Source organism: Meleagris gallopavo, chromosome 20 (assembly GCF_000146605.3).
Source record: "Meleagris gallopavo isolate NT-WF06-2002-E0010 breed Aviagen turkey brand Nicholas breeding stock chromosome 20, Turkey_5.1, whole genome shotgun sequence".
Taxonomy (NCBI): Eukaryota; Metazoa; Chordata; class Aves; order Galliformes; family Phasianidae; genus Meleagris; species Meleagris gallopavo.
The window spans coordinates 6,004,342-6,017,065 of NC_015030.2; positions in this window are offsets into that span (position 1 = coordinate 6,004,342).

A 12,724-nucleotide genomic window follows, 5' to 3' on the forward strand; every position below is an offset into this window, starting at 1 on the left:
TGGGTCTGTTTGTTTGCTTGTAATAATGTTGAAATCAAAAACAAGTCAGACCATCTCCGCTGTGGGCAAGGCACTTGGCTGGTGTGCTGTGCTGCCTTGGGCTGCTTGGTCAGCCGCTCAGCCACAGGCCCAGGTTTAGTCCTGGTCCCAGCAGCTCTTGGTGCTTGAAGAGCTGAACAGGTGCTGGGGAAGGAACCTCATCCTCAGAGGGGCTGAGTGGTGGTACCTGTTGTGCTGTTGATGCTGATAGTAGGTGGGGATGTGGTGCTGGAGGCATTGGCCAGATCCAAAATGGATGTTAAGGTGTGTGATTAGCAAAGCAGCCTCTCAGTTTTGGCTTTACTCCACACGTGCTCATCCCTCCAAGCTGGGATGGGGCAGCAGGAAGGCCTCCCAGCCCCTCAGATCACTGCCTGGGGGCACCCCTGAAGGGCAGAACCACTCCTCTCCTACCACACCTGATAAGTCCACTGGTCCAACCCTTCCTTCTCTCTGCTCTCTGTTGGTCTTTTTATTAAAATCTGGAGCAGAGAGCGGTTCTCATGGCCTCACTTCTGCCAAGTTCTTTATCAGATGTGGCTTGTACCTCAAAGAAGCAGAGAAATGGGCGAGCTCTTACCCTGATTTCTTTTATTTAGTTTCCTTTGCTGGCAGAGTGCCCTGCGTGACAGCACGCTGGGCTCCCAAATAGAAAGGAAAATATTGCTTCAACTTAAAAATAGCTTGTGTTCATGGTGGGCATGGAGGACAGCCTGAGCAATTAAAGTGGTGATTATCAAAGTCATGCCGAATAAAGTCATCTGTGACTTGCTGAACTCAAGTTAATGACCATGAAATGCATGGTTAGTAACAGGCCAGCCATTAGCACGATGGTGACGTACTGCAGGTAGCCAATGCAAAGCAATAAATACTATCAGATGTTTGACAGTTGAAATGGCCACTTGAAAATTTTATCCCTCTGGTGACTATTTGAAGCTTATATTTTACTTCCAGTGAGGCAAGGCTGGCATTTGGAGCTAAGTGCTTCGATTGCTTGGTGGTGCTGGATCCCACATGTGGGGGTCTTGTGTCTGGTTCAGGAGCCAGCCGAAAGTTAACAAAGCATCCCTGGGCCTCCATCCTGCTTGAAAGGAGCTGAAAGAATGAGAAGAGCTGAGGACTGAGAAGTAAAATAGGAAAAAGCAGGTTGAAAGTATAGGCAGGTTGATAGGATGAGAGGTAATGACTCTAAGTTGCACCAGGGGACATTGGTTATTAGGAAACATTTCTTTTCCAAAAAGAAGTGATGCACCAGCACAGGTTACCCAGGGAGTGGTGGATGTCCCATCCGTGGGGACACTCTGCTCAAGCTGGACGGGCTCTGAGCACTGATGGAGCTATGGGTGTCCCTGCAATAGGCAGGGATGGATCAGATGGCCTTTAAGAGTCCCTTCCAACTCAAACGATTCATTCAATGACTCCATGATCGTGTCCATGGTGGAAGCAGCACCAGCTGCACCTCAAGTCCCAGCAGGCTTCTCCAAAAACCCATTGCAAGGGAAGAAGCAAACCCTTACAAACCTAGCAGTGTACCCATATATGGCTCATCCTGTATTGGACCAGTTCCCACCTTGCCCTGGTGGAGGGGACACGTGTGGCACAGAGGCACCCTGGGGTGAGGGTGGGATGCGGTCCCTGCAGCGGAGCCCTGGGGGAAGCAGCTGCACTGGTCTGGAGGAGGAGCAGCCCCAGGGTCACAGTGATCTCCTTGTGCTGCATCTTCATCTCCAAGAGCTCATAGCGTGCCCTTGGAAGCATGTTTTCCATATAGATTGTTCACCTGAGGATATAGAAGCCCTTTGTAGGCACTACTTATTATAATTAAGTTTCACCCTGCTTCTTTGAGTCAGGGAAATGATACTTTGTGGGCTTTCTTACACCTATGTAAACTGAGGTGCAGAAGTTGTGCATCTGTGGGAGAGTCCAGGGGCACTTTGCAGGAGAGCTGCTGTTGAGGGTGGTGTTTCCTCGGGAAAGAAGAAAGAGAAGTCCTAAAAATCAGGAGGGAAAAATGCAAAGCCAGAAAAGCCTCAGAAAAGGGAAAATAATGTTTCAAAAAGCTACACATTGAAGCAATTTTAAGTAAAGCATTTGGAAACAAAGCGCGGCAGTTAGTTTAAAATTAAAATCTGCTGGTGGGGCTGAAGGGTGGGGAATAGATTCTGCTTCAAACACTGCCATCTGAAACGCAGGTCAGCCCCAGCTTTAGGAAGGGCTGGGAGGATTTTCACTGCAAAATTTGAATTGCCAGAAGGCAAAGAGTATCAACGGGGGGACCAGGGAAAAGGAGAGGGCTGTAATGCGTCCAGACTAGGAGAATCTCCAGCCCTACTTAGAAAATGAGTTTTGTTTAGCTAAGCCCCAATTCAAACACACTTGAGAATGCAGAGTTTTAACCAGGCGGGTGTCGGGCTGTGAACAAGTCGCTATTGTTGGGATGAAGAATGCTGTGCTGTCACCCACACTCGGGGCACGGACACTGCGCTCAGCCCCTGCATGAGGCAGGCACAGCAGGGGCTCGAGTGCATTTAGGAAACACCAACATTTGTGCCCACAATACACAACGCCGACCTCTTGTCTTGCCCTGCTTGCTCCTCCTCTCACCACGACTCAGACAGCACTGCTGGGTGATGTGCTCCAACAATGATCATCATTCAAGGTGGTACTCAGAGGTGATATTGGCACTGCTGCCATTAGATGCTCTTCTGATAGCAACTGTTAGATATTGCTGGGGTCTTTAGCCGTTTGTTTTGGGCTCCGAGGTTTCTGTCCCAGCTCCTGAGTCTCTGCGCTGCTGCCATCTTTCATAGGATAGAATAATTAAGGTTGGAAAAGACCTCTAAGATCTCCACACCCAACCCGTGCCCACTGACCGTGTCCCTCAGTGCCACATCCCCACAGTTCTGGAGCACCTCTGGGGACGGTGACCCCACCACCTCCCCATGCAGTCTGTTCCTCTCCAGACTGGGGTAGGGGATTCTCTGGGAAGGCGCTGATCCACAGCTGCCCTCATGCAGCCAAGTGGAGGACGAGGGCTGGAGGTGGAGCACATCCCCTCCTCCTCAGCCTCCTTGCTGGAGGAGCAAAAAGCGAGTTGTGGGGCACAGACCAGACATGAGAGAGCTAGAAGAGAGGATAGGGTGCAACCTTTTCAGTGCACACTGCTGTACACCACACATGATGAGGCTCCATCTGCCATCATGGGGGCTGGCAAGGGGAGGTCTTCAGCCCCACGTGCGTTGCTTTGGGGGCTGCACAAAGGTTAGCTCATGCACACAGCCCACCAGACTTCATACAAAGGCTGTGATGCTCAGTGTCACTGTGGAATCAGGAGCACTGAAAAGGCAAATGCTGTTGGTCATCACTTTGAGGAGCAGGGGGTTTATCTGTGGGTAATTCATGGCTCACAGAAGCTGGGGAAAAGAAAGCAATAATTGAAGCTCGTGCCCATTTAAAATACTTCAGATCAGAACTGAAGAACTGGAGCTGTTTTTTCCATTGCAGAAATTATTTGGCCTTGAACCATACAGACCTCACTTGCTATTCTGCAATTGAAAAGAGCCTTTTGTGAGGAATTTTAAAAATAATTACTACAAAGCACTTCAAGAGGAATTCTGATTGTCGTCTATTTTTCATTTCATGCTTTCATGACATTTTTGTTCAAGGATGAATCTTTTATGAAATGTCTATTTTAGGTTACACCCTCCAGAACCTTATTATTTGCCTTAAAAAATCCATCGTGGGCAGGAGCATATTCTTTAAGCTCTCCCATTAGTGTAACTAAATTCATCAGAGTAATATTACTATTCATGCAAAATAGGTGTCATCTTTCTTTTAAACCTCTTGGCAAGTGGTTAAACTGATTTTAACAAGTATGCAGTGCCAACTTCTTAAAGCCTTGAAATGTCTGATGATTCCCAGGCTGCAAAGGACTATTTACATGGTTACAATTATATACATATCCCCTCTACTTACAACTGTCCCTTCATCACATAAGACCCTTGCAAATCCATTCTGACTTCAAAAGAAGTGAAAGTTCCTCTTCCAAGGATTTTTTTTTCCCCCCATTAGGATAGCCAGGTTGTGAGAGCCACCCAATGGATCTCAAGGTTGGCTTCCAGTTTCATGGGTGCCTCTCTCCCATTGAGAGAGAAAGTTAATGTGAGGTGTTCTGTTTTTGAGACCTGTTGAAAATGTAGTTGTAGAGATGAAAGACAACGTTAGTGATCCCATTGCCTGTTCGTGTAACGCTGTGAAAGCACCACAGGTGATGCCATGAAACCTCACGGGACACATTCTAAGCAGATTATCAGATTTACAAATTAGACCTTCACTCTTTGACTGTCTTTACACAGCTGAGTTATGACTCCTTTGACACAGCAAGTGACTCTTACTGACCCCCATGCGTGCAAAAGGAAGACTTCAAAGTCGCTTCCTCCGTGCAGCTTCATGGGAACCAATTGTTTTGCTTTGTAGATATATTCAGGGAAACTATTTGCAAGTTGGTTTGGCGGAGGAGCAGAAACCCACAATGTGGTGCAGCCAGTTGTGGCTGCGCAGGCAGAACCGACCCGCAGTTATCTGCAGTCACTGCACAGAGCCGTGCATTTGAAACGCCGTTAAAAGATTAAAAGAGCTGTTCTCATCTGAGATCTGCAAGTCATTGGAATGCGTTTGGGGAGCTGCTCTGGCTTGAACTCTGTGCCTTTATTACCCTTCCTCCCGGCCTGAAAAATTCTTGATGAATTTATTGCGATTCTGATTTTCCCAGGAAGGTATCAAGCTACTAAGGGAGAATCCTAAGCTTACTCAGCATTCCTGCCTCATCTCTGGTCTTGTTGTGCTGGATGTCTCGGGTGTTAGTAGGCTGCTGTGCTGACCCAGTGCAGTGAAAGAATTTGGTCATGTGCTCTGGCACAGGAAGCAAACAAGATGATGTACCTATCCGTATTCCTGCATTTTATTGTATTATCTAACTGTTCTGAGCTGGATTTGTCTGCAAAATGGAGTAGTGCTTCCAGGAAAGTGCTGAAAGTCGCATGCTAGGCATGGCTGTGGGAGTTCCCTCAGTGGTACCAATGTAAGTCAGAAAACTGAAATGCCAATGGTTGCCTTGAAGTCAAAATTGTTAACATCTCATGTTTTGACTTGGGTAGTTGTTGAAAATCTGTATGTGTATACACAGACGTAGTGTGGGGGGAGAATGGGTGAACCACAAAGCACTGATCCAGATTTGGATCTAAATACTTTTGAAGTTCAAGAGTGCTCCCATCCCAGGAGCTGATTCAAAGCCATCCACATTGCGTGTACCTGCATGGGGCACTCGCTGCCATACCTGCCTGACTTGAAGAGCAACCAGAGCAGTATCTTTATTGCAAGCCTCTCATTAGAGGAAAGATGAATTACATGAAGTAACTCAATAGCTAACCAGGCTCATTGCCATGCTCCTTTCCCACTTTCTTCAAAGGAAATGTATCCTGTATTTTGTATGGATTCAAACCAAGGCACAAAGGGCAGCATGCACTCCTGCAAGCCCAGCAGCCAGGTGCCATTCTGTGTGTGGGGCACGCAGAGATGCTGACTGCTACGTGCAACATAGTCTGGGTGCGGAGTCCCCATCTAGGTTCTTTTGTAATAAACAAGAATAGTAGTAAGAGTAATATTTTCACATGTTCCTCTGCAGATAGGCAAAACAATTGCATTCTTCAGAATTTAAAGACTGCTCAAATAGTTGAGCATTTCTGAAATTTCTGATGAGAACCCAATTTTCTCCCTGTTTAAAAAAAAAACAACAAAAAACAACAAGCACGACAGGCGCATTTCCACCAACAGCAACCAGCCCAGAATTGCCACAGCTGGCCACAGCCTCTGGGCTGGGGAGACCCTAGCAGCCCCTGCTCCCACATTTTACTGTATAATGTCCCTCTATGGGGCCATCTGGTCTTGCTGATGTATTTGGGTGACTGGTGTTGCAAGAGAGAGCACACCAAGGGTGTCCCTGGTAGGGACCAGCTGCACTCAGGGTCTGTGCAAGCAGAATTGCAAAGACAGAATCAGAGCTGGCTTCCACTGGCAGGCCCATAAGCTTATTTCGTAAGGCACCTCAGAATACCTGGGCTCTGAAAAGAAGCTCTCTTTATAATATACCAATCTCTGTTCTTTTCACAAAGCTGCGTTTATTTGCAAGGCTTCTGAGTGGCGTTTCATGGCTTAAATGGGGCCATTAAGAGAATCCCCAGGAGCTGCTGGCAGTGGCAGCCAAGGCTGTGCTGGATTCACAGCACCAGGTGTGTGAGCTGAGAGCAGGAATGAATAGATAAACTGGTTTGCTAGACTCTGAGCCCTCAGTGACCAACTCATGACAGCACTAATTAAGAAGCAGTCAACTCCTGCTTCCAAAATGAAAATGCTGTCAGCAGATGTAGGGAGAAATCCCTTTCCATTGGCAGCTGGTTAGTGGGACGCTGCTGGACAGGCATGGGGAGAACACAAAGCCCTCAGCCTGTCCCTGAGCATGACATGAAATGGGGATTTTTGAAGTGTACAAGTTATGTAGCCATCACCCTTTGTGAAAAGGAGAAAAAAGCATTTAAGAATAGAACCAGATTGCACTTCCCTGATTTTTATTTATTATTATTTTTTTTTTAAACTAAAGATCTTTTGATCTCACCAAAATGCGTATTACCATAGACTATAAATTGTGGCATTGTCTGGCACAGCTCCTTCTGCAAGATCTCTGAATGGTTACAGGGGCTCTTCATTAGACCTGGTAAGATCCCCAAGTCCTTGCTCCTAGCAGCAGCACCAAGCTGGGTCATACAATTGCAGAATGATTGGGTTGGAAGAGACAGCTCAGGCTGCTCAGGGCTCCTCCACAGCCTCAGGCACCTCCAGGGATGGGCACCCACAGCTCTGGGCAGTGCCATGGCTTCACTGCTCTGCAGATGGGTCCTGCCAACTGGCCCAACACAATTGGAAAGGAGGGCCAATGAGCCTCGTGAGTGATTTCACCTGGAACATCCACCCTCTGAGCACCTCCAGATAGCAGAGCGATGTCAACAAACTGGATGGTATTCAGAGAAGAGCAATAAAAACGATGAAAGGGCTGGACTGATTTATGAGGAAGGATTAAAAGAGTTACATGTGTTTAGCTTGGCAAAATGATGACTAAGGGTGGGATATGGTGCCTGTCTGTGAGTGTGAGAGGGGTGTAAATATCCTGGGAGGATGGGAATTATTTAGCCCGGTTCAAGAGGGAGTAATGAGATTAAATAAAGGAAATAATCTTTGTAACTGGGTTGAAGGAAAAAATTCTTCATGGTTGGAGCCCATTTCCATGTGGAATAATCTCCCAAAGGAAATAGCTGAAGCCTCAGGACTTGAATTGTCAGAAAGGAGCTGGGGGAGTGGAGCGCCAGGGTTGGAAAACGCCGGTTCCTGCGCTTCCAGCCGTGCCATGGGAGCAGTGAGGATGTTTATATCCAGCCATTAACCGCCGCTTTGATGTGGGGAGGGAAGCAGAGGGGGAAGAGGGGGAAAAAAACCCAACAATTGTACAAATTATCTATGTATTTAAAACTGCACATTCAAGAGGGAAGAAATTCAAACCGTCAGTGCAAGTTTCCCTTAGCCAACCTATCATGGAGGGTTGTGAAATCCTCCTTGCAGCCCAGGAGCACCGTGGTGAGAGCTGACCTGGAGCATCTGATGGCACAGGCTGAGCCCCTGCATGGCTGAGGGGCTTGGGATGGAGCAGGAGTCCAAACAAAGCAATCTGCTGGTTACCCTAAAAGCTCCTGATTTGCACAGCACTTTTTCTAATGACAATTATAAGAAAAGGTTTTTCCTCTGTAATTGTGAAAAGGGGGGGGGGAATGGTAATAATATGAAGAGATCGACTCCACATTACAAACAAGAACCATATGTTGACTTATCATGGGAAATATGTAAATACAGGCTTGAGCTGATCCAGAGCACATGTTGTTAGTCATGAAGCAGCTATTTAAAATTCCACGGCTGGATCATTAACTTCACAGTATCCTTTATGGAAGACAACAGAGGGCAAATAATCAGAGTGGCACTGAAAATAGCCTTCTTCTGGAGAAGTCTCATTTCTCTAAGCTTTACAGGAAGGTCTCTGTGATCCACCAACTGAATGGAGAGCCGTCCCTTGGTGCTGGTTCACCATGGCTGGCACTGGGAATGATGCTCAGCCATGGGGACAAAGCTGCTGTCCAAACAGGGAGCGCTCACCTCTAGCTCCAACCTGAGATGGAGTTTGCCTGGAAGGATGTGGCGATTGACCTCAAGCTTGAAGGGAGGTCTGTTCTACAATGGCTTGGGTTGGAAGGGAACTTACAACTCACCTCGTTTCTCTTGGCTGTGCAAAGCTTGGTTCCCTTCTTTGCTTGGCTCTTTTTAGCCATTCTGGGCAGTCACTTGTGTCTATCATCTCCTCACTTACTCTGTTGATCCAGACAAGACACTTCTCTCTAGGGCCAGTCATGATCAAAGGAGGTCTAGATTGAAAGAGATTCCATAATTAGGGAAAAACTCATAAAATGCAAGAAAGAGATCCTGGACCCTAGAGAAGGCTCTGCCTTAAGCAAACGCTTTAGAGTGGTGAAAGAATGGATTTAGACAAAAGCAGCAACCTGGCAGGCCGCGGCCCTTCTCAGTCTCCTTCTAATGCTGTGCAAGAAGGTGTTGTGTCAGAAATCTCCATGGCGTGCACTTGAGGGCCATGTGGCTGCTTTTTGGCATTTCTGTGACCTCAGAGAGAGGTCGAGAAAAAGCTGAGCAGGCTGCAGGGTTAATGGCATCGCTAAGCTGAATGAATTGGGACTGAAACATGTCAGCATCCTCAGCCTCCATGCTGGCAGGATGCTGTGACCCAGTGTTTTGCAAAAGTCCTCATCTGCACATGCTTGGGGATTGCTCAATGCTTAAAAAACAAACAAACAAACAAAAAAAGACTTAAAAATATCTATTTCTGTGTAAATTTGGACAACGTTCAGAGCACGGCTCAGTCACTGAGGGCTCTGCTCAGCTGCCGTTGGGGCAGGAGGGAGGCTGCAGAGTAGGGCTGGTGTGACACAGGGAGCCCATGGCAATAAAAGCAAGCTTCCAAAAATATAATTGTGGTGAAGAACAAACTGCTTAAGGTGACTTCCCCATCCAATTGTGGTATTTTGGGGAGGGAAGGAGAGGACAGGAATTGCCACCATCACTTGGTTTCTCCTCCTGTGCCACCAGCTTTAGGCACCTGTGCCTTTGGGGGAGTAGTGGGCTGTCCTAGTGCTCTTTGCACCGTGACAGTCAGGTTTCCTTGCTGATGCTCAGGCCCGTGTCTTCTTTATTTTCCTTTTCTGCTATTGGCCTGGTTTGCTGCTCAGTCCTGCAGGCTATGACAGGAGAAACTGTCTGTGAATACACTGCATCATTTTTGTTCATGGAGTTTCCCAGTTCTCTCAACTGTACGCTGGCAGCTCTGAATCTCAGGGGCCATTTACAGTTTCACTCTCACTGAAGCCACCATCCTGCACGAGGGCAGTGCCAGCTCAGGTGGGGACAGCAGCATTGGGGCTGAGGTGCCAGCAGGAAGAGCTGGGCTTTGGGGCAGCCCCTGTATTGCAGGCTTGATGTACCCATCTGAATCCTTGAGGAGTTTCAGACCAGCAAATGGGGAATTGGACTCAACCCACTGCCTTTGTTATCTCCTGATAGAAACGAGTTTGTTTAAACTTTCGTGACTGAGAGAAAACGTTTGCTTTGGTTTGTTTTTTTTTTTTCCTGCTCGTGTTCCGACGGTTTTGTTTCAGTGGGGCATTTTTATGAGGAGGTTTTTATTATTTCATTACGTTATTCATCTGCATTTTAATTGCACACAATAAAACTCGAAAGCTCCCAGCAGAGAAAATCCTATCCCACTTCCCACCCTGTCCCACTGGGGAGGAGTTGCTGAGGTCACGGCGTTTGTCAACAACCAGAGCCCTTTGTAGGCAAGGCGCTGCTTTCCCTGCTATAGAACAGAAATAACTGTAATTGGAACCATCAAAAAGTTCAGTTTAAGCCGCCTTCATTTTTGGTGAGCAGGCTTTGCTGGAATGGAGCAGGTGGAGGTGGGATGAGAAAGCTGTGAGTGCTGCTGGGTCTGCAGTCGTTGCAACGTTCTCTGAGAAACAGTGGTACCCAGAATGTCGGGGAGGGGATTTGCACATGTGAGCTGTTCTGTATGTAATAGCCGTAAAAATGCATCTGTGTATCAGGGCTGGACCTTCAGGAATGTGCTTGGGCTCTGTGTGAGCCATGGAGCTCATCCATCCATTGCTTCTCCCCACTCCCAGCTGATAGTTCTGGGATCAGAAGCAGAATTATGAGGCAGCATTTAAATCAGCCATGCTGTGAGTGCCGTATATTCGTGCACCTGTGTTTCTCATCAAAAGTGCTACCAAAAGGGATGGTTAAAAGTGCTTTGATCTGACTTTAAATACCCCCAAACATCAGGAACTGGAGGTATTTTAATCTGATTTTACTGGATCCACACTTATTTAAGTAAAACAGAGACAGAAATTAAGTTTGTATTTTCCGTCAATCCCTGGAGTTTGGAAAGAGGAGATTTTTGTAGGGGAGGACCCCAGCTCTGTATGCAGGGTGGCACAGGGCAGTTCCTGCTGTACAATAAGCTGCTGCTCTGCCCTGCGTTGCTTTCTGAACTTGGGTACTTCTTTAGTTTTTTCTTTTCTTTTTAATTGATCTCCCTAGCGATAAAGCACACGGGGTGTTATTCCATGTGCTCTCTTAGCACCCATCTGCCAGGTTTGCAGGGCAGCTGGGTAGGGTTGCACAGAGCCTGAATGAAACAAAGCCTGAAACAAAGTCCTCTTGCTCCCTGAGCACCCATTTCCTGAATATCCCATCCCTGCTGGTGCTCCGGTCAGGCTGGAGAGGCTCTGAGCACCTGGTGGAGCTGTGGGTATCCCTGCTCATGGCAAAGCACTTGGGCCATCTGGGTCTTTTTCCACCTCAAACAATGCTATGATCCTCTATCATTTCCCCCTTGCTGTTTGTCTCATCCCTGGCATGGCATTGGACAGGGGAATGCCCCCCAGCTTGGAGCTGGGGCAGCATCCCTGCGGGCTCATGTGGTCAGGAGCTGCTCCCAGATTATCTGCTCAGTTGGTGTTTTGCTTGACATTGACTTCAGTTGTGCTATTAATGCGCCTTTTGTAATGTCTTCTGTGCTGAATGGGTGATAGCCCCTGTTGCTGAGTGATGGGTGGCTCTGAGCGATGTTATCTTCAGGTCTCTCCGGTCAGACTTTAGAACTCCCTGCAGCCCCCAGCTCTCGCCTTTCTCTCCCAGGACAGCACGGGGTGTTCCCAGCACTGCCACATGCCTCCTCCTCAACCTCATAGCGTCCTGTCCTCCTGCTTGCAGCTCCAGCCCTTCCCCAGGTGCAATGTGCTGTGGGTCCCTTTCCCACCTGCTTCACTTCTTTGCTGGAGGAAAAGCTCAGACTTTGGGGTTTTTTGAGAAAATGAGGCTGGCTGAAACCACAGAGGGGGGTTAAAAAACAAAAACAAAAACAAATAATACATAAGCACAGGAGAGAATGAGATATTCACAGCATGCCGGTGGGCTCACCAGAAACAAGGTGCATGTCCAGGCAGGATGGGCTGAGGTATCTGCTGCCCTGAGAAAACCTGACTGCACATTTGGAGAGACTGCGTGCTGGGTTGGCCATGGACCTGGGTGATGGGTGGGATAAGATTGAAAAGGTTTGGGGGCAAATGGGCATCTCCTGCCCCGTGGGGCATGGAGCACAGAGCTGAAAAGTGTGCAAGAAAGAATAGAGCCAAGCCCTTGGTGGAGACCAGCTCTCCCAGCTCGGCCATCTCTGCAATATTGTGCTTAACTTCAGCGTTTGATCAACAAAAAAAAAAATAAAAAAAAAAAAAAAAGATAAAACATATAGGTAGAAATCAATGGAGCCTTTAAACACTGCCCTCTGGAAAAGGCTGCGCTTTGCTGTTGTCTTTCTGAACCCCATGAAACGCTGGGAAACTGTTTTTAATAAACAAGAGTTCAAACAGTGGGGCTCCGTAGCCAACAGTCACGCCTTAAACTCTAAACTTTACATGAAAACTCTCAGATCCCTTTGAACTCTTTTTTTCTCCTCCCTGGCAGAGGATTCCAGTGTTTATGCATTTTTTTGAGATTGCTGGCGGGATCATGAGGAGGGTTTTAATATTTTTTTTTAAACAATCTCCTGCCTTCAGAACCCATTAATGCCCACTAAGAAACATCAAGGCGTTGCTTTGAAGTGCCTTCTGGCTACAGCCCTCTTACACTCTTTGGTTACTGTGCAATCAAATAATTAAATGGAGTCTAAAAAAAAATATATTCTTTTACCTGGTAATTAAACACCCCACGTTGGACAGTTGCGAGGGTTTTATAAAGGCATTGCTGAGTCTACAAAGAGGTGAAGTACAAAAGCTCTACGTGCTGCTGGAGTTGGTGAGCAGGCACTTTCCCTCCATGTTGGCAACCTGTCCCTATGGGCAAAGTGAGCGCCGTCCCTCCTCTTCCAGCCCAGCCGGGCTCTGGGAGTGACTCCTAAGGGAGAGAGGATGGCTTCGATGGTCATAAATTAGCAAAGCTCAATTCTTCAATGCTGTTTTTT